The following is a 2,741-nucleotide window of genomic DNA, read 5'->3' on the forward strand; positions in this document are numbered from 1 at the left end:
CTCTTCTTCCTAAGGCGGCTGAGGAAGTTTTGGGATGAGCTCCTACATCCTCAGATCATTTTACACACTGAAACAGCACTGCTGACAACCACAAAAATCAGCAGAATTGTATGAACAGCTCATCGCATTGTAAGAGGTGACCTCCCCTCCCTTAAGGACATCTATACCAGGTGGTGTGTGAGGAAAGCCAAGAAGATCATGAGCAACATCAGCCATCCGTCAAATGGACTGTTTTCTATGCTGCCCTCAAGCAGACATCTCTGCAGCATCCGGTCCCATACAAGCAGATTAAGTTTCTTTCCTCAGTCCATCAGACTCCTGAACAGCCAGACACTGATAAATCCCCACACATCATAACACAAAACAACTGGGGCCTCATTTATAAAATGCTGCGTAAAAACCATCCTACATTTGATCTTACGATCATTTATCAAAAATGCGTACGTGTGATTCATAAACCGAATGAATCGGAATATATTTCCAAAAACCTGCAGCAATCAGACAAGCAAAAGTGCGTACGTCTGCTCAGACCCTGACGTTGCGCTAAGCACTTTTCCACGTCAAAGACAGTTTTTATAAATATGCACTTTGCCGTGGATTTTTGCGTAGGCAAACTTTACGATCAAATCGGTGCGTATGCACGCTTTATAAATGAGGCCCCTGGACTATACTGCAACGCACACCACACCTTAATACAATAATCTAATGGTTTGCCGTGGATTTTTGCGTACGCAAACTTTACGATCAAATCGGTGCGTATGCACGCTTTATAAATGAGGCCCCTGGACTATACTGCAACGCACACCACACCTTAATACAATAATCTAATGGCACTTTCATTTATTTGCACTACAACATGTATACAATACATGTATACATAGACATTAAGTTATATTATAGTCTATTTATTTGTTTGTATATTGTGTACTTTTGCGTATATTGTATTTTGTGATTATTCTAATGTGACTCTATATAATGTATACTGTGTATATTACCTTTAAAAGCATCTGTACCTGCACTGTTCGGAGCCACTCCTTAAATTTCACTCACTACAGGGTGCTGTTGCTGCTGATGTGACAGTAAAAGTTATTTGAATTAGTTATTAGTTAACTAATCTCAATTTAGGTAAAGTCTATGGTTGCACTTGAAACTTGATTCAAGTGGGCCAAATCTTTTCAAGAAATACAAACTGACTACTGCCACCTACTGATGTTGCAGTAGTTCATGTCTTACTGATATTTTTAACAGAGATGAAGGAAAACATCTTTGGCTCACTGCCTATAATGCAGAGCTGAAGTTGAAGACTCAACCCGAGCACCTGTCTAATCTTAAAGAAAGCAAAGTAAAGGCAAGTGTCCTAATAAACTTTATTTCAGCATTTCTACCTTAACAAATAATGAACTTGTGGCAGTTAATAATATTCAGGCTATTTATTATGTATTATGATGCCATTGTTGTTTAAATCCACTATCAGTTGTGAAAACCTGATGTATTTTAGTGATAATGTTTTTGTAAAGGGAGGCTGTTAGTTTCTGTCACTGTGGCTTCTTTCTCTGGCACAATAATACACAGCTGTTTCTTGAGCTTGAATATTGTTTCCGTTCAATGTTATTGTGTTTCTGGAGGTGTCTCTGTTGATGCTGAACTTGTTTTTCAGTGAATCCTTGTAATATAAGCTTCCATCACTACCAATTAACCCAATCCACTCCAGAGGTTTTCCTGCAGGTTGACGGATCCAGGCTGTAGCATAGCTAGTAACTGAATAAGAGACTTTACAGTTGATAGTTAGAGAGCCACCAGGTCGAACAGTCAGAAACTCAGGCTGAGAGAGTTCATCTGCATTAATACCTGTTGAAAATACAGAAAACAATAACAGAATAAGCAAACATATAATAGCATAAAGATTATCCTTTTTACACAACCTACAGAAAATCCCTCTTTCGTTTATTTAAAAAAAGAAACTACTTACAGTTTAGACTTGCCAGCAGCAGCAGTAAAGCTTCAGTGATCATGATGCACTTTAAAGTGTAAATGACCTGAAGCTGTTTGTCACTGCCTATAGTGATGAGAGGAAAATACATAAACTGACTCATGCCAACATTTACATAAATATTTACATACACAGAATGAATGATCCCTATACGTGTTTCGCAATAAGAACTCGGAATCTATGAAAAAGAAAAAGAAAGAAAGTCTGAATTATTGAAATGTATTATGTGATACTGTATTACACTATGTGATACTTAATGAGGACAAAATCTTGTTTATTCCTGATTTATTTATTGAAGTGACTTTTACAACAATGGCCTGGTTTGAGAGGCCAATATTTAATAATGGTTTAGAAAAGTGAGGTTAATATTACGAAAAACATTTTGTATTCATTGACAATGACTTTCAGACATTGTTTTTTATTATTTTAGGTGTCCAAAAGTGCCCAAACACATTTTTTTGTAATTGTACACAGCCAGATCCATAAACTTTAAAAATGATATACTGTATGCTTTTATTGGGCTTTGGAATGTTGTTACATACTGTACATTAGCACTGTTCAAAAATCAAATAATTTAAAAATGACAAGTGGAAAAGGCGTTTATATGCATGTTAAGTGCAACTTTGGGTTGGACCTCTCATTTTTTGTGTTTTTGAACAGAAGTGCTTGTGGTTTACATCACTGTGCTCTGTTCTCTCGTGCACAGTAATACACAGCTGTGTCCTCAGTCCTCATATTCTGTCCTTGTAGA

This window comes from Paramisgurnus dabryanus, chromosome 3 (assembly GCF_030506205.2).
Source record: "Paramisgurnus dabryanus chromosome 3, PD_genome_1.1, whole genome shotgun sequence".
Classification (NCBI taxonomy): domain Eukaryota; kingdom Metazoa; phylum Chordata; class Actinopteri; order Cypriniformes; family Cobitidae; genus Paramisgurnus; species Paramisgurnus dabryanus.